The sequence below is a fragment of the Schistocerca gregaria genome, chromosome 2 (assembly GCF_023897955.1).
Source record: "Schistocerca gregaria isolate iqSchGreg1 chromosome 2, iqSchGreg1.2, whole genome shotgun sequence".
Classification (NCBI taxonomy): Eukaryota; Metazoa; Arthropoda; class Insecta; order Orthoptera; family Acrididae; genus Schistocerca; species Schistocerca gregaria.
Window position 1 is genome coordinate 1032071509 of NC_064921.1, and position 19660 is coordinate 1032091168.

A 19660-nucleotide genomic window follows, 5' to 3' on the forward strand; every position below is an offset into this window, starting at 1 on the left:
AAAGACCTCCACAGAGCCTTGTTCCGAAATAGCGTTTTTTCCCCACTACACAGCGCGACAGGTTACTGAAAAGTCGTAACACAGCACACACGTCTTATTAATATAAATAAATGCACCTGATGATGAAAGTTTAAACTTTGAAACGGGTTTGGTAATAAATATAACAATGACTGGTAGCTGTAAATTTTTTTCATTAGCTATCAATAATAGTCACGGTAAGGTCTAATCTAAAATGTTCGCATTTATAGCGAGTGACATTTAATTAATAAAATAAATAAATTCACTAAATGAGAAGGACGTAATAATTTCTCCATTTGCAACGAATGCAAGTACTGACCGGGCATGAATACTGCCAAACCGTCAGTTTAATAAATCGTGATTGCAAGCTTCTAACGCGAATTATTTACACAAGAAAGAGAAAAGTTCTAGAAGTCGATCTCAGGAAAGATGAGTTTGGGTCCAGCAATATCACAGGTTAAAACATGCAAACCTACGTTTGTAGCTTGAAGGACTACACGCTTTCAAATTACGAAGTTTTTTTGAGTCATCAGTCTTTTGATTGGTTTGATACAGCCCACCACGAATTCCTCTCCTGTGCCAATCTCTTCATTTCAGAATAGCACTTGCAACCTACGTCCCCCGTTATTTGCTGGATGTATTCCAATCCCTGTTTTTCTCCAGGGTTTTTACCCTCTGCAGCTCCCTCTATTTCTACGGAAGGTGTTCCCTGATGTCTTAACATATGCCATATCTGAAATTTTCCCGTCGAATCAATTGTTCAAATAGATTTCGGGCTTGCAGCCGGTCGTCGTAAACTCCTTCGCACGATATTTCGGCTGGACAACTGCCAGCCATCTTCAGGTGAGCCGAACGAGTCCTCGTTCGGTTCACTTGAAGATGGCTGGCAGTTGTCCAGCCGAAATATCGTGCGAAGGAGTTTACGACGACCGGCTGCAAGCCCGAAATCTATTTGAACATATGCCATATCATCTTGTGCCTAATATCTTGTCCCTTTCCTATAAATTCCTCTCCTCGCCGATTCTACAGATAACCTCTTCATTCGTTACCTTATCAGTCCACCTAATTTTCAACATTCTTCTGTCGAACCACATCTGAAATACGTCTGTATTCTTCTGTTCCGGTTTTCCCACAGTCCAAGACTCACTGCCACACAAAACCGTGCTCCAAACGTACATTCTCAGAAATTTTTTCCTCAAATTAAGACCTATGGTTGATACGGAGACTTTCGTTGGCCACTGGAATGTTACTTTTGATGACCTGATTGCTCTGTCCGTCATGAGTTATTTTGTTGCTTAGGTAGCAGAATTCCTTAACTTCGTCTATTTCGTTATCACCAACACTGATGTTCAGTTTTTCGCTGTTCTCATTTCTGCTACTTCCGATTACTTTCGTCTCCATTTAATTTACGCTCAGTCCATATTTGCACTCATAAGACTGTTCAAAAATGGTTCAAATGGCTCTAAGCACTATGGGACATCTGAGGTCATCAGTCATCTAGACTCAGAACTACTTAAACCTAACTACCCTAAGGACATCACACACATGCATGCCGAGGCAGGATTCGAACCTGCGACCGCAGCAGCCAAAGACTGTTCATTCCATTCAGTAGTTCCCTTAGTACTTCTTCAATTTCACTGAGGACAACAATGAGATCAGTGAATCCTATAGTTGCTGCCTTTTTACTTTCGAACCTTTCTTTTAGTTCCGTCATTGCTTCTTTGATGTATAGATTGAACAGTAGGGGCGAAAGACTACATACCGTCTTACGCCATTTTTATTCCGAGCACTTCGTTCTTCACTCTTATTGTCTCGTCTTGGTTCTTGTAGATATTGTATTTTACTCGTCTTTCCCTATAGCTAACCTCTATTTACCTCATTGTTTTGAACATCTTCCACCACTTAACACTGCTGAACACTTTTTACAGGTCGACAAATCCTACGAACGTTTCTAGATTATTCTTTAATGTTGCTTACATTATCAACCTCAATGTCAGAATTGCCTCTCTTGTTCCTTTACCTTTCCTGGAGCCAAGCTGATGGAGGTAGTAGGAATAAAATACAAGGAGTGATAGGTTATTTTTAACTCGTACGAAAACTAAGCTGCAGTTATGAGACTAAGGCTATGAAAGGGAAGTAGTAGATCTTAACGAAGGGAGACAGAGTTTTAGCTTATCGGAAATGTTATTCTCCGTGTACAGCAAGTATTAATGGAAACCAACGAGAAACTGAGAAACGAAATTGAAGTTCAGCAAGAGAAATAAAATCTTTCAGGTTTTGTAGACGACGTTGTAATCCTGTCATAGAACGGCGAAGTACAAGAAACTTTTGAAACGGCAAGTGTCACCAAAACGGATGACAAGGTGTAAATAAAGAAAAATAAAAACAAGGGTAAGAGGATTTAGTCGAATTAAAGTGGGTGATTGTGAGGGAATTAGCTTCGGAAATGAGACACCTTAAAATAGTAGACGATTTGCTGTTTGCGCACCAGACGTTAACGATGACCGAAGTGGAAAGGATATAATAACGTAGACCGACAATGAGAAGAAAAGAATTTTTACGGAAGATAAAATCTAAACTTATTACTAAACTCAAGTCCTTCGCCGCGTTTTCTGTCTGTATGATAAAGCTAATCTGAGGACTAACTGTAGGGACTTTCGTACGGTTCTCACCATTAGATAGTATAGTTGACTAGGAGTGTTTGTATATGTAGTGATCTGTAGCTGTTTACCTGGACGTCTTGCTGTAGATTCTTAGTGCTAGCAGTACGAAGCCGGGGTGGGTGGCTCATTCAAGCGTCGGAAAGTGTTTTTTAAAAAGTATTTCTCTGGAATGTCCCGATATATAGACGTGAAGGGTGGACAGCTGGCAATATAAAAAAGAAGAATAGAAATTTTTGTAATAAACTACAAAAGAGTGCTATACTTTACAAGGTAGTCGTAATTAAATTTTCCCTACTTCAGAGAACCGCCATGAAAAGCGAGTGATCGTAGTACAAAGTTTGAGGAAACTTTACTAAGGACAGGCGGAAGAGAAATAACGAATAAAACATTGAAATAAACACGTTTTTATCTCCACATCAGAGCTTAACATTTGTTAACTGCCTGCCATGTTAACGTTTCATGTTAAACTTCGGTCAGTGTCACGGCCATTTGCACCCACCCAACTTGGAATGGCACTAAATGAGACAGCTGTTTGCAGTACTTTTCGAACGGAGGGCCATGCAATGTTCAGCTGTCGTGATACAGCTCACGCCCTGCTTGAGGATTGGATACTGCGACCAGTATCCTGAGCCAGGGTCACAGTCCCTTCTTGACCAATTTATGGTGCAATTGGCGGTCGCGTCCCAGGAGCAATTCTCAACTCTTCAGTTAGTTCGAAATTCGGAATCGTGTCCTTCAACACCATTGCGAAAAGACGGCGCCTCCGTATTCCTTTAATGTCTCTATACTCTGGAGAGCAGCAGCCTATTGCTGCCTGTTTAGTAGGACAGCTTAACGAACACTCCCTGCTTATCTCGTACACACCCATCCTAATTTTCTGCAACTAAAATGCGCGATGAAGCTCGTGTTTCATCCTACGTCGTACCAGTAGCGGCTGACACTACTAAAAACGCAAAGCTTGCAGCTCACGTTACATGAGTAACTTAGAAGTAAAAAATCTCGAAGTAGTGAAGCAACTTAAATCAATTAACAAAAGCAAGTCTTCTAGTCCAGGCTGTATACCAATTAGGTTCCTTTCGGAGTATACTGATGTATTAGCTCCATACTTTACAATCATATACACCCGTTCACCCGACGAAAGATCCGTACCCAAAGACTGCAAAGATGCACAGGTCACACCAATATTGAAGAAAGGTAATATGAGTAATCCACTAAATTACAGGTCCATATCGTTAACCTCGATATGCAGCAGGATTTTAGAAAATATACTGTGTTCCAACATTATGAATTACCACGAAGGAAACGGTCTATTGACACACAGTCAACATGGGTTTAGAAAACATCGTTCCTGTGGAACACATCTGGGCTCATTATTCACACGAAGTACTGAATGCTAGTCACAAGGAATTTCAGATCGATTCCGTATTTCTGGATTTCCGGAAGGCTTTTGACACTGTACCACACCACCGGCTCGTAGTGAAATTGCGTGCTTATGGAATATCGTCTCAGTTATGTGACCGGATTTGTGATTTCCTGTCACAGCGGTCACAGTTCGTAGTAACTGACGGAAAGTCATCGAGAAAAACAGAAGTTCTTTCTGGCGTTCCCCAAGGTAGTGTTATAGGCCCTTTGCTGTTCCTTAGCTATATAAACGATTCTGGTGACAACCTGAGCAGCCGTCTTCGGTTGTTTATCGAGTAATAAAGTCATCAGAAGATGAATACAAACTACAAAATGTTTTAGAAAAGGTATCTGAATGGTGCGAAAAGTGGCAGTTTACCCTAAATAATGAAAAGTGTGAGGTCATCCGCATGATTGCTAAAAGGAACTCGTGGTCAGTCTAATCTAAAAGCTGTAAATTCAACTAATTACCTAGGTATTACAATTACGAACAACTTAAATTGGAAGGAACACATAGAAAATGTTGTGGGGAAGGCTAACCAACGACTGCGTTTTATTGGCAGGACACTTAGAAAATGTAACAGACCTACTAAGGAGGCTGTCTACACTACGCTTGTCCGTCCTCTTTTAGAATACCGCTACGCAATGTGGGATCCTTACCAGATAGGACTGACTGGGTCCATCGAAAAAGTTCAAAGAGAGGCAGCACGTTTTGTATTATCGCGAAATATGGGAGAGAGTGTCACAGAAATGATACAGGATTTGGGCTGGAGATCATTAAAAGAAAGCCGTTTTTCGTTGCGACGGAATCTTCTCACGAAATTGCAATCACCAGCTTTCTCCTCAGAATGCTAAAATATTTTGTTGACACCAACCTGCATAGGAAGGAACGATCACCACCATTAAATAAGGAAAATTACAGCTCGTACGGAAACACATAGGTGCTCATTTTTCCGCGCGCTATACGAGATTGGAATAATAGAGAATTGTGAAGGTGTTTCGATGAATCCTCTGCCAGGCACCTGAATGTAATTTGCAGAATATCCATGTAGATGTAGATACAGATCACTCTTATAAAGTTGTGCACCCATACGGTAAATAGTTTTCCGTCTAAACTGGCTCAGGTAGCGGAAATTTAATTATAAAAGCCCTCTATTCGGATAAATCGAATAACTATTGAGGAGGCACAGAATCGAATGCGCGTGTGTGTGTATGTGTGTTTTTTGAGGCTGGTGAGGGGTGACTGGGGGCTGGGGGGCGTAAAAATTGTAGAGGGAGACCAAGGCTAGGCTATAGTACCAATCAGGTTCAGAAGGACGTAGATTGTAGATTGCAATAGTCCCGCGAAACACAAGAGCCCTGCAAAGGACAGTGCGGCGTGAATAGCTGCATCAAACCAGTCAACTACACCAATGACAGCGCTCTTAGTTACATGACACCTGTTTCCTTATTTTATTTTCATGTTACGTTGGGTTACAAACGCGTCATAAGGAGAAACAGAAATTGGAAAGTCGCCTGATGATACACGGTGTAAGGCATGGGACCGTTTGGTATGGGGCACAGTGGATGGGAAAGGCGCGACCGTTGCGCAACAGGTCGGGTCGTGACAGGGCCGCGGGAGAGTGGGTGAAAGTCGCGACATGAGGCCAGCATGAGCACGGCCGCCGCTCCCTGAGTCGTCTGCATGTTAACGGCGCCTCACCTCGCCTCACCTCTGCACTGTCCCGGTGTTCCAGTACAGTCGATTAGAAAACCGGTTTGAGCCTGTCTTTAGCGTACTCGCGCGCCTACGTAGTTACTAGAATGAAGTTGTCCCTCTGCAGCGGAGTACGCGCTGTTATTAAACATTCTAGCAGAGTAATACTGTACGTCGGGCCGAGACTCGAACTCTGGACCTTCGTCTCTCTCGCGCAATTGCTCCACTAACGTAGTTACCCAAGCACGACTCCACCGGTACTTCATCCCCTTCCTGGATGTTCAGATGGTGCGCTGTTATTCGTACTGTTAGTACAATGACTTCCTACCAGTCGCTGGTACTGATAAGGAGCCGTGGAGCCGAAACACAAGCGTCAGTGTGCATTACGACTGCAGTCAGTAGGGGTCTGGACAAGCGGAGCCGGGCTTTGAACAACGGAGCAACAGTGCAGCTACTCATCGCGATTATCGACGCATTAAAGGAATACGGAGAGCTTTTCTCACCGGGGTTGAAGAGCATGATTCGGAAGTTAGAATTAACCGGCGATCTGCGGATTGCTCGTGGTAGAGGCTGTCGGCCAATTGTACCACAACTTGGTAAGGAATTTACTGTTGCCACGGCAGATAATTATGGATGCAATGTGCGACCTTCAAGCAGTGCACGAGGTGTGTCACGGCAGCTGAACATTCCACGATCCATAGTTCGGAAAGTGCTGCGAGCAGTTGTGAACTGGCATCTCTAGTGCGGTTCCAGGCTGTCGTGGATACAGACAGCCGTCACACTGAGTAACGTTTGTAGCCTGGAACGAAAACGTGGTACGCTATTAACAAATATTGCCATATCATGTGGAAATTAAAATATGTTCCTTTCAATGGTTTACTCACAAATTCTCTTCCACATGTCCGTACAAATCTTTCCACTATATTTCATTCTCCTGTAGTTACGAGGCCCTCTCAAGTAGCGAAAGTTTAACTATCACCACATATTTAATATTTGTCACAGTTACTTTGATTTTGCGAGCTCTCCAGATGTCAACCTGTTACTCATTTTTGTTCCTGCAATCTTAGAATTAAACGTGGGTGCTATGAAATTTAGTCGTTTTGATTTAGTTTGCTGCAATTTCAGAAGATTGCTTTTTGCTGATTATTCTCAGTTGTTCACGTGGTTAAAAAGTTTTGTATTCACTGTCTAACCTACATTTTAAATGTCAAATTCTCAAATTTTTTTATAGCATGAGTAGTTATTTTGCCCTCTTCTAGGTGTCTGCATGTCACGTGACCCATGTAGGAACGATTTTGCCTACTTAGCATTTAATTTCCAGAACCACTAAATGAGCTAATTACAGGCCGGTATATGTCTATTTTTCGATATGAGGTATATAATTTTTGACATGAATGAAAATTACTTCCCTGACAAGTGTAGTGCACCTAATTTTCTTTCTCTCACTTTCCTTCAAGAAGTAGCGTTGATTGAGATTCGGGCCACTTATGAGACAAGGCTCTTTTCAACCAGACGTCCCAGTAGATTAGCGGAGGAGCAGAGAGGACCCCAGCTGGGAACTTTTAGGAGGGAACTTAGCTATACAGTTCCGATATTCGCATGACAAAAAGAGAAACCTCCCAAAAACCTTGATCTGAACTAGTATTTTGGAAAGGTTTTGATTTATTTCTAGGACGATTTTATCTATCATCCTAGAGAAAAATGAAAAATTTGATAAAAATTTGGTGTGTGTATGTGTGTGCGTGCGTGCGTGCGTGCTTGCGTGCGTGTGTGTGTGTGTGTGTGTGTGTGTGTGTGTGTATGTATGTGTGTGTGTCAGAGAGAGAGAGAGAGAGAGAGAGAGAGAGAGAGAGAGAGAGAGAGAGAGTTCACAAGCTGTCACTGTAATCTAAAGTGCCAGAATTTGCCTGCGGACGCTACATAAAACAGAAAAAACTGAAAGAAGCCACTGTTGCTTTCCGTAAAATGAAAGCCAATTGTTTAAGTGGTGTCTGAAAACTGAGAATGTTTTTGAAATTCGGTGCCCATCGACATGTAAATATGAAAACGATGAAACGAAACACAACAAACATTTTAACATAATACTGGCGGTGTTGATTGGTATGCACACAGGTCGACATTTTGGGAGACATGGCGCAGCCCCGTTCGTCGGCTACAAGTTTGCGACATTAGGGAGTGCAACGGAAAAGTTCCTGCGAGCACCAAATTCGAGAGCAGAGCGTGAACATGAAAACTCTGAGCGGCAAGTGTTTATGAATTCCTGTCTGCAGTAGAAGTAGCGTCACAAAGCCACTCCCACTGCAACGCGCAGTCTTACTCAACATTTACGAGCAGAATTCCGCGTAACGGTAGCGCGAACGGTAGGGAAAGAATTACTGGCTGCAAGCAAATACCACACGTCCGCTGCCGCGGCGAGGTTACGAGAAGTTTCGAGCGCAGAGCTGCAGCCGGTGACAGTAAACAGATAGACGAGTGTTGACAGGAAATAACTGATCTGCCTAATTCGATATAATCACCACGTCATTTTAACGTAGGAATCTTTCAAAACCATTGTACATACTGGAACAAAGCAATGGGCGTTACACTGGAGTATTCCGTAGGAAGTAATGGCCGCTATCGACAGACGATCTCAGGTTGATTCCGTATTTCTGGATTTCCGGAAAGCTTTTGACACCGTTCCTCACAAGCGACTTCTAATCAAGCTTCGGGCCTATGCGGTATCGTCTGGATTCGTGATTTCCTGTCAGGAAGGTCACAGTTCGTAATAATAGACGGTAAAACATCGAGTAAAACTGAAGTGATAACAGGTGTTCCCCAGGGAAGCGTCCTGGGACCTCTGCTGTTCCTGACCTGTATAAATAACCTGGGTGACAATCTGAGCAGTTCTCTTAGGTTGTAATTTACTGTCTAGTAAGGTCATCCGAAGGCCAGTATCAGTTGCAAAGCGATTTAGAAGAGATTGCTGTATGGTGTGCCAGGTGGCAGTTGACGCTAAATAACGAAAAGTGTGAGGTGATCCACATGAGATCCAAAAGAAATCCGTTGGAATTCGATTATGCGATAAATAGCGCAATTCTCAAAGCTGTCAATTCAACTAAGTACCTGGGTGTAAAAATTACGAACAACTTCAGTTGGAAGGACCACATAGATAATGTTTTGGGGAAGGCGAGCCAAAGGTTGCGTTTCATTGGCAGGACACTTACAAGATGCAACAAGTCCACTAAAGAGACAGCTTACACTACACTCGTTCGTCCTCTGTTAGAATATTGCTACTAGGTGTGGGATCCTTACCAGGTGGGATTGACGGAGGACATCGAAATGGTGCAAAAAAGGGCAGCTCGTTTCGTATTATCACGCAATAGGGGAGAGGGTTTGGGATGGAAGTAATTAAAGCAAAGACGTTTTTCGTCGCGGCGAGATCTATTAACGAAATTTTAGTCACCAACTTTCTCTTCCGAATGCGAAAATATTTTGTTGAGCCCAACCTACATAGGTAGGAATGATCATCAAAATAAAATAAGAGAAATCAGAGCTCGAACAGAAAGGTTTAGGTATTCGTTTTTCCCGCGCGCTGTTCAGGAGTGCAATGGTAGAGAGATAGTATGATTGTAGTTCGATGAACCCTCTGCCAAGCACTCAAATGTGAATTGCAGAGTAGTCATGTAGATGTAGATGTAGATGTAGGGATATTCAAAGATCTGTTGCTAGATTGACATTTAGGTACTGGATAGCTATCATGGATCGCTTGAAAGGTGGTTTCTTCACCTTCCGTGTCCTGTTCGGCCAACGGTTTACCAGCAATGTTTTCTTTTTTTTGTCGTTACTGAGAATGAGCTCTCCTCTCACGCCTCAGTGATTCAAAGTCAACTCTGCTTGGGCGACTAATTCGTTTCGAAGCTAGGCACCATGAGGGCACTATCTGAAGCCACTTAATTATTGCCGACGCTACCTTTATTGCGATCGAGATCGTAGGCTCGCTTTAAGACGATTACTTTACATGAATGGACCCTGCTCCGTTTATTTTGGGTGAAGCATTTTTTCACTAAAGTAATTTGAACGGAAATGGAGGAAGAGAGACATAATACTGTTCCAGCTCACCAAGATGTGCATTACTGTCTTTTGTTAAATATTAAACCACATCACAGTTTTTAACACAAAAAATAGGGGATTCATATTACTCGTATGTTGCAGGCTGAGAGACCCACAAGACAACGATCAGTCCGCTAATTGGAATGCTCATCTTTCTGTGTACCCCTCAGCACTGTACTAGCGCTAAGTGTGAATGCCGTGTCATAAAGATTTGTTCTGCCTTTAACGATTCTTATGTGAAGAGCCCCTGCTCTTATGTGTCGAATTTTATACTTGGAAAACAGTTGCAGTTGATCGCAATTACTTATTAATTACTCTGGGCTGGAACTGAATAGAACGCTGCCGTCTTCCTGTGACGTGATTTTTAATGCTCACTATCTGATTAAAAGATTTCGGATACCCCTATGTAATGAGAAATCGACCAGTCGATGTCAAGAGAGGCGAACCTGTCAGTATGTAAGCAAGTGGGGACTACTGCGTCGACAATGGAGAACCATTAACATAAGCATATATTTAGTATCACCACTGACGTAGGGAGGAGGTTGGTGGTGCGTTATGGGGGTGTGGTCCCCTTTGCATGATTAAGAAAATGCTAAATGTGGGCGGATAGGAAAACATTTTTTAGAATCGTGTACAGCATACTGTTGGGGAGCAGTTTGGAGACTTGATTATTTACATCAGCATGACAATGCACCATGTCTGAAAGCAGCATTTGTGAGGCAATGTTTCGTTGACAATAGCATTTCTGAAATAGACTGGTCCGCTAAACACTGGAGCGTCTTTGGATGAGATAGAATGTCGATTTCGCTCTGGTCTCCAGCGTCCAACATGACTAACTTCTTTGATTTATGCAGGGCCGGGATCACTGCACAGACATTCAGACACGTCATTTAATGTGTGCCCCCAGCAGAGTTTAAGCAGTGATGAAGGTGAAGTGCGAAGGATGGATACTTCCTATATTAATGTCACTCTAGTAGGGGTCCGGGACCAACGGCCTTACCGCAGTGGTAACACCAGTTCCCGTTAGATCACCGAAGTTAAGCGCTGTCGGGATGGGCTAGCACTTGGATGGGTGACCATCAGGTCTGCCGAGCGCTGTTGGCAAGCGGGGTCCACTCAGCCCCAGTGAGGCAGACTGAGGAGGAGCTACTTGAGAAGTAGCAGCTCCGGTCTCTTAAACCGACATATGGCCGGCAGAGCGGTGTGCAGACCACATGCCCCTCTATATCCGCATCCAGTGAGGATGACACGGCGGCCAGTCGGTACCTTTGGGCCTTCATGACCTGTGCTGGAGGAGTTGTAATAGGGGTCCGAAAACTTTGGACCAACACTGTTCATCACGTCATCTAAAGGATGAGAGTGTTCTATCCGACACCGATCTTAAGCGATAAATCATTTCGTGAACGAAACTAGGCAGTTGCAGTGACAGATTTTTAGATCTGAAGATAGCCTATGCCGCGCGGGGTAACCGCGTTGTCTAAGGGCGCCTTGCCACGGTTCGTGCGGCTCCACCTGTCGGAGGTTCGAGTCCTCGCTTGGTCATGGGTGTGTGTGTGTTGTCTTCAGCGTAAGTTAGTTTAAGTCACATTAAGTAGCGTGTAAGTTTAGGGATCGATGACCTCAGCAGTTTCGTCCCATAGAAGCTTACTACAAGTTGGCCTATAATGTGTGAGACCCTTTATCCGAAACATAGCAAAAAGTGTGCTATTCAGAAAATTAGAAAGGTTCAGGAATGAGATTAATATTCAGAGTGAAAGGATATGAGATGTTCTGATGCCGTTGCTATCCTTAGTGAAAGCGAGAAATAATTACAGAACCTGTTGAATACAATGAAGTGTCTATTGAGCAAATAATTTGGGTTGAGAGTCAACTAAAGAAAGTGAATGTAGTGAGGCGTAGGAGAAATGAGACATGAAGGAATTCTGCAACCTTGGAGGCAAAATTATGCATAACGCACGAATTAACTTGAGGAAGCACTTTCTGAGAAAGAGAACGGCATTGCAGGGCAGTACATCGCAGATTGAGAAGAAACCGGAAAAGAAGAGAATCGGAGCATTTGAGATGATCGGCCGGAGTGGCCGTGCGGTTCTAGGCGCTACAGTCTGGAACGGCGTGACCGCTACGGTCGCAGGTTCGAATCCTGCCTCGGGTATGGATGTGTGTGATGTCCTTAGGTTAGTTAGGTTTAAGTAGTTCTAAGTTCTAGGGGATTGATGACCACAGCAGTTAATTCCCATAGTGCCCAGAGCCATTTGAACTATTTGAGATGTGACGTTACAAAAGGATTCATAGGAAATGAGTTCCTCCGAACCGGCAGGGAAATGAATACGTGGAAAACATTAATAAGAGGAAGGGGCAGCTTGATAGAAAGCCTATTAAGAGATCAGCGAATGACTTCAGTAGTTCTGTAGGCAGCCGTTGAGGGTTAAATCACTAGGGGAAGAGAGAGATTAGAATACACGCAAGAAATAATCGAGAACATTAGGTGTATGTGCTGCTCCGAGATGAAGAGGTTGACGTGAAAGAGGAAGTAGTGGCGGTCCTCATCAAACCACTGAAAAGACTGAAGGAAAGAAAAACAACTCTAGATTTTCGTTTTAAAAAATTCCAGTCGGGTGAAGATCGTGCTGTTAACGGCAGGTGCCTGACTGCTGGTTAACCAGCAGCCACGGGAGAGGCTCCAGCAAATCCCTCGTTTCCAGGAGCAAACGATGCGGACGCGAGCAACCGCGCTTGAAAAGCAAAACGTGTGACCAGAGGCGGGCGCAGTTATTACATCTGCTGCGGGCACTGCGGGTTTGTCGCTTTAATTACTTATCGATTGATTTTTGTTGTGGAGCGGCTCTGGGCTGGCACACGGAAAACTAAAAATTTGTTGGCGGAAAAATTCTGAAGCTGAAATATCTCGAGCGGAAAGTGTGCGTCGCCGGCGCTGACCTGCAGACTAACTCACAGAGCAGTCGTGAAATTAACCGGAGACAAGGGCGTAATTAGGACGTTAAGGGCGAAAAGGAATTTCTTCGTCAGGAAAGAAATTCCGCGATCGGAAAAAAGAAATTTCGCAGCGAGCAAGCAAAAGAGAGCCAGTGGTATAAAATCGCCGTTTGCTTGTAGAGCGAACAAAATTTTTTCTTCATTATTGAGTATTACTGAGAGGGGGAAGTAGGGGGCTGTACTCAGGGTGACGTGCGCAGGAAATGTTTTCTTTTGCTAGCGCATCAACAGTGCGTGGTGGAGCAGACTTCGAACGAATATTCAGCTCTATCCAGTTTGAGTGAGGGGCTAAAGAGACGTGATCTCGATACTCGGTACCCGTTCGTTAGAATTGGGCGCAAATTACCCAGAATATACTCACCCAGTGTCTGACATTGGGAACACTTAGCGACTTCCAATAAAATTTAAATATAATATTAAACCTTTTCTAAGCTTTTTCTCGCTTACATGCTTATCGTAATATATTTAACACATTAACTCTTTTGTAAAGTAAGCAGAAGTTTGAAGTTGATTTATGTAAGGGACTTCGATTAGATAAAGAAGAGGTTCAGTGATGATGTATTAACGCTTCTTTCAGCCTGAAATGCTGTGGAACACTATCTCAGTAAATGAAAAATTATTATGTGTAGCCTCTGTTGGTGAATTTCCGTATCACATTAACTTAAATCCCATCACATCAGACAGACCCAATATTCAGATTCACTCTTAATGTCGACACAAACTGATGTAGCATGAAATAAAACTAGTAACCTGAATGTATGAAAACAAAGGTGAAAAAAGTTGCATAATGTGCATGTGAAATGCTCTAATTTTCTCCCCTTAAAATAAGAGATGCTATTTTTAAAGAAGGTGGGTACTCCTCACGGCTTGCACCTACCTTCGGTTCACCCCCAATTCATAATCTGTGCTCATTAGACTGTTCATTCCATTCAGCAGGTCCTGAAATTCTTCCTCAGTATTTCACTGAGGATATCAGTGTCATCAGCTAACTTTTCAAGCACGTCAATGTTCGTGAGATATGTCTCCTGCTCTGTATGTTGCACTATGGTATAATTTTGCAGTTACATTCAGTGCTGTATGTGCATACTGTGAGGAGATTGCGCTACGAATATATACCAGCTAAGAAGATATAAATTGAAACTTCCTGATTAAAACTGTGTGCCGGACTGAGACATGGCTTAGCCATCTGCCAGGAAGTTTCGTATCAGCGCACACTCCGCTGCAGATAGAAAATCTCATTCTGGAAACATCCCCCAAGCTGTGGCTAAGCCATGGTTCCGCAATACCCTTTCTTTCAGGGGTGCCAGTCCTGCAAGGCTCGCAGGAGAGCTTCTGTAAGGTTTGGAAGGTAGGAGACGAGGTACTGCCAGAAGTAAAGCTGTGAGGACGAAGCGTGAGTCGTGCTTGGGTAGCTCAGTTGGTAGAACACTTGCCCGCGCAAGGCAAAGGTCCCGAGTTCGAGTCTCGTTCCGGCACACAGTTTCAATCTGTCAGAAAGTTTCATATCAGCTCACACTCCACTGCAGACTGAAAATCTCATTCTGGAAGAAATAAATTAACACGTCATGCCTAATGCTGATGTTCTACGGCATGAACAGTGAACATTACGTAGTAAGCGATAATCTTTTTTTCCTTCTATCTTTTTGTAGATGGTGTCAATGAGAGCAGGTTATTAAAATCTATGTATATATAATCCACATCTCCTCTTAATCCAGTGGCCCGATGTCAACCAGTCTTGACATACATATCACTTACTGTCTGGAAACAATCGATAATGGGCGTAAGAACCACGTACCTATCAAAGGGGTGGGGTGAAAAACAAGTGAAACACACAAATCGCGAATACCTAGACTTTATTCACCCAGTATTTTACAATGAGAGCACTTAGTGCCTTGCAACAAACTTTATATGTAATTTCAAACGCTTACGAAACTTTTTCTCGCTGATAATCCACACAAAATGATGCAAGGAAAAAGTTTATCGCTTTCTACATACTCCTTGTTCAAGCGGTAGGACTGCCACATCAGGCATGAAGTTTTAATGTATTATTCCTTTACTACTAACTGTATTCACGACACAGTTTTCGTTCATATACCACTAAATGTATCTGCAAAATTTGTATCATTGTACGTACACTGTTCACGAGACATAACGTCATAAACACTGAGGTGCGTGAATAACTTTTGCTACTTTTCTTCTACTAAACCAACAAATTTCGCAGATTGTACCCAAATATGTAACTGAATGTACCTACAAAATTATATAACAGTACGAAACATTGTTCGTGAGGTATGACGTCATAAAGATTGAGATTTGTGGAAACGAAACTGCAGGGCGAAATTCGTTACAGCTACAGCTGAAATTTGAGTAAAAATATGTGTAAAAGAAGTTAAATATCTCTGAAATATATTTTACATATGGGTACCTTGGCAGAGACACGGGAGAAGCTCCTCTTAAATTCCTGGATTGATTTCAACAAACTTCGTAACATATTACTTTGTACCTGGCGAGAAATACTATGGAGGCACGACCCACCAGCTTTCTATTTTGATGCGGCTGGTAACCTGGCGACTTGAGGGTAGGAGGAGATGGACAGAGAGAGGGAAGGAGGAGGTTGATACTGTTCCAGCGCAACGACAAGCGCCGTGTAAGGGATCCGTGATCCCACAAGCATAGATGCTAGTATCCGACACCCAGGTCGATAGCAGACAGGAGTCGATTGTCGAGTGTTGCAGGAGGCAGTGAGACGAGTGTCGGTTGAGAAGTAGTAATGGAGAGACGACAAGAATGGTGGTCGAGTAAATGTGTTATTATGGAAAATACATATCAATTTGTACATCGCAACGTTTATGGTCTTTCATTATAGGCAAACTTTCAATCGTTAACTATTCCGTCTCAGAACAGCAGCACTCGGTTGAAATACCCCCAAAACCGCAGCAGAAAAACCGATAGCCTTTCATCCATTGAGCACACGGTCATATAATTATAATAATTAATTGTTTGGCGGCTTCGGTAAATCACACGCAAAATCCAGTAAAGGAATTTAAACGGGGGTGTTTCAGCCGGAACGAAGATGAAGAATGCAAGAGAAGAGAAGGCGGTGAGACGACGTCTGCCAACAGTTCGCTGACAAGGACCGCACCACGAAAGGAGCGGTCTCTATAGGGGAACATAAGCGCCGCTCCTGCCAGCCTCAGGGATCTGCAGAAGACGGGCTCTAGCAGACCTGTGCTAGCAGACTCGGACTAGAAACCACGCACTAGAAGAGAGGCACTCGAAGAGCCGTGGTTAGTGAGCCACATGACCTTTCGTGGTTATTCGCAAGGACAATGTATACAGCAAATGACTCTGATAATTTGCATGACACCATTTGCTTGCGATTCAAAGACAAGTATTGTCAATCTACTGTATTGTAATAAAAACCATTAATGTGATTAGCTTGAATTGTTGTTTAACTATCCAAGAAAGCAGCATCCTTTAGGCGCCCTTTAAGACACGAGTGAGCAGGACCCTACAGATGCGGATAGGGGAGGAGGAAATGTGAAACGTCCCCTTAGAAAAATTAGTGAATGACTGTGCTGATAAACCTCTTATGTTATTTGATTTTCAAACAGCTGAGCAGAACTGAACGTACTCAGAAATTTCTCTCTTTACTTATTCTGATCAACACTAAATTGACACACAATATTTTTAGCGCAACGCAATCTGACTTTCAATAATCCCTACAAAAGAATGGCCCTGACTAACATTAACCTATACCTTTCATTAATCACTAACCTCACAAAAATCTTCGTTATTCGAACTACCACAGTACAACGAGCGCCAGTACTGCCAGCTAAATAAAAGAATCTAACTACTGAAGGACTAACTACTGATAGGCATAGTCAGCAAATGAAAGATTTTGATAGAGAACAAAAATGTATTTACCTTAATAATGTTCAAAAGTCATATATATATATATATATATATATATATATATATATATATATATATATATATATATAATCAGTTCATGATACACAGTATTACAAATTTACTCTTTCTGATGGACACACGTCCATATCGTCCGCTCTTAAAAATCTGCCATCTCTCTCCCCACATCCACCACTGCTGGCGGCTCACCTACAACTGCACAACGCTATGCGCTGTTCACATCCAACTGCCCAACACTACAATACCAAATTCCAACAATGCAAACCAGCCACAGACCGCACACAGCACAGGCAGTGATTTTCATACAGAGCGCTACGTGACGTTACCAACACAAAAACCTAAACAGCCTACTTACAAATGGACAAAAAAAGGGGGTGATGGAGAGAGGGGTAAGGAGGAGATGATCAGAGTGAGCCACCTGAATAATTGGGACAGCAATTCTATTCTTTGTTATAACAACTGCATTTATAGGACATGTTCTACCTTGAGGAGGCGACAAGCAGAGAGCGTCTCCAGTGTTGTAAAACAAGTTTGAGTGATGAAGAACGAATTGGCAGACAATCTCTCAGCGATGAACTGGTAATCACGTGAAAGTGTAGATAGATCCAGCTGCTGAGTGATCGGCGATAGTGAAAAAGGTGAAAATGAGTCATGGATCAGTTTCCAGCAACATTTTGATCAAGATAAAGGTCGCAATACTGCTCTCATCCATTCAGAAAGGCCCCCAAATGGAAGCAGCAGTGGCAATGTTACAGGCGTACTATACCAATGCTAAAGTTGCCATGGACGAATACTTACTGACTTGCTGCATTTTCATGTTCATCACTTCGAGCAGTACTGAGTTCCCGTTTCAACAGTAAGCCATATGAATTTAACAGAGTCAGCTTCATCAGGAAACAGTAGGATCATTCATAGTGTATTGTTGCTGTTGTGTACATAGTTCCGTGTAGTTAGCGCGTACACAACTTTCCCACTAGAGCGCGCCCCGCTAAGCACAACAGCGCAGGCGCAGCGCTCGTCCGTCTCCGCACTACGAGATGGCGCTGCCTTAGAGATGGACCAAATTCTGCTTCCGCCGATCCGCGTATTAATATGTAACGCAGCCAATGCGATTGCTTCTAACGTAGAACCTTTTCTCCTCACTGATCACACTCGCGCAGCCATACATTAACGCTCGAGCTATTATAACGAGAGTACAGACCTCTGATTAGTCAGTCTGCATTAGTCGTACCAGTCTGTACGAGTTTTACATTTGTCTGTACCAGTCTGTAGTCAAGTTTCAGTCTGCGCCTAATAAGATTACCATATACCTGTGCATAGCCATGAAGATAAATCTATAGACACTTCCGTCAATGTGAATACGATTAGCGCACCAATACCAAAGGAACCACAGATTGTCAATTGTAAATAGCATCCAGAACCAAGTTAAGTAATTTTTAGGCTGTTTATTATTTTAATAAATGTGTACGAAAATTCATCAAGTTCTGTTTGAAGTTGGTTACTGTCAATCTGCTACTCTAAGCGTGCAAGTGGCATTTGTATCGTCTGACCTAACACCAGAAGATAAACACGCCATGATAAGACCACGAGACATATTGCTGACACTCGCCTACTTCGTTAGAGCGACACGCAAATAATCTGATGGTGTGTGTACTGAAGGTCTTACAGTACGCACACCACAGTTGCATTTAAAAATTGTCTCGGTCACATCACATAATGTTTATCTCGGGTCTCATTTCTTACTCAGTTTTATTCTCACAATGCAGTGTTAACGTTTTCGTGGGTATCATGCACTATTTGAAAATTTTTTTAGTCCGCTTGCATTCGTAAAATTACACGGCATTTTCACAGAAACGTTGTGGGTTGTCTGTTCATTTAAAGCTAATTTTGTACTTCAATGTAGCGTTTTTTTTCTGTTATTCTTGTTAGTGGAAATAGCAAGTCATGCATTGTATGACTGTTCACTGTACTACACAATACAGAATTACACAGGATCTTTCTTTAGTGTGGAGTATTGGTATTCTAATTAATTTGGTAGAAGTTAATTGCAATACAGTTATACAGTTATATAGTTTGAGATAAAATGGCTGCTCATCGTTGTCAGACGGCGTTTTCTAATTACATCACTTGCACTGTTCAAAACGACAACACAGACACATGAAGTTTAAGACAGGAATTGAATCCAGATTTAGTGCATAACACTGAACTCTGAAAAGCTATAGTGTTCCCTGAATTCCCAAATGCGGAATTCTGCAACCGAGAGCTGTGCAGAGCCATCTGTCGTAGGAAAAAAAAAGTGTCGCTTTGATGGGTGGAGAAGTGTGCCAGGATAACCTCAAGTTCCAAAGGCAATGTTTCATTTCTTTCGAGCTAATAAAACTTTATGAATACTGTTCGAAGTGCAACGCGTTCGTCATATATTTGTCATCATGTGCCGGCTGAAAGCGAGTGAATTATTTACGGAACAACTTTATGGCCACATTGTAACGCTTTTATCTCGCAGATGAACGAGTTGACTAGAATTATTGGGAAATCCGATGTAGGAGAGACATAAAAACATAAAAATCCCCTCTAATTGAGGTTACGAGGCAATCTCGACGCCCCACCTCCTCGGTCCAGATCGTTAAGTTGCGGTTTACGATCGACCGTGGCCTTCATTGGAGATCGGGCCAGACGAAAGACGAGAGCAGTTGTTGCGGGCGGCAGCACACACTTGCAACACGGAGGAAACCTGTTCGGCCATTGTCTCACCGCAGGCGCGCTTGCGCACACACCCAACCCATTTAGGCGACCCTCTTCAGGAAACTGGGTCACCGTTTGCCCGCGAAATCGGCGAAAAAAGTGAGGAAAGGAGCGGCGGCGACGG

The 19660-nt window shown here is 42.9% G+C and overlaps 1 protein-coding gene and 1 pseudogene across 2 annotated transcripts in view; one reads left to right on the forward strand and one right to left on the reverse strand.

Annotated features, from left to right (window-relative positions):
• The window catches only part of LOC126335551 (brain-specific angiogenesis inhibitor 1-associated protein 2-like), an 850912-nt gene that overhangs the window by 609646 nt on the left and 221606 nt on the right, over positions 1–19660 (reverse strand). The window lies entirely within an intron of this gene.
• LOC126337331 (5S ribosomal RNA) lies at positions 10854–10971 on the forward strand (annotated as a pseudogene).